The following is a 546-nucleotide window of genomic DNA, read 5'->3' on the forward strand; positions in this document are numbered from 1 at the left end:
CATGGCTTACTGCAGCCTCAGTTCTTGGGCTCAGGCAATTCTTCTGCCTCAGCCTCTTGAGTGGCTGGGACTACCGACACATGCCACCACGCCCAGTTAAATTTTAACTTTTTGTAGAAGTGAGGTCTTGCTCTGTTGCCTAGGCTGGTCTCAAACTCCTGGGCTCAGGCAATTCTCCGGCCTCAGCCGCCCAAAGTGTTGGCATCCTAGGCATGAGCCACCACACTGGCCAGGTGTTCGTTTCTCTAAGGGACAGATGGGGGAGACAGGAGGACTGCGGTGCAGGCTTTGTGCTGGGAAGTCTCCATTTGAGCTGGGTGACAGAGAGCTGGGAATCTAAAACTAGAGGCTTGATTTTGAGTTGTATGTCCTGAATAATGAAAAGTTGCTGAAAGTTTTTGAGCAGAGACTGATGGGATGAAAATGTGGCCTCAATAACAAGCATGAACTGCTTTGCTGAGCTCACCGTCCCCTTCAGCCTTTGGAGCTCTGTTCTACTTTGTCCTTTGCCTGAAATGCCCTTCCTGGGCTGCTTCCCGGGCACTC

The sequence above is a fragment of the Carlito syrichta genome, unplaced genomic scaffold, assembly GCF_000164805.1.
Source record: "Carlito syrichta isolate Samal-C Ts95f unplaced genomic scaffold, Tarsius_syrichta-2.0.1 Scaffold311324, whole genome shotgun sequence".
NCBI classification, from domain to species: domain Eukaryota; kingdom Metazoa; phylum Chordata; class Mammalia; order Primates; family Tarsiidae; genus Carlito; species Carlito syrichta.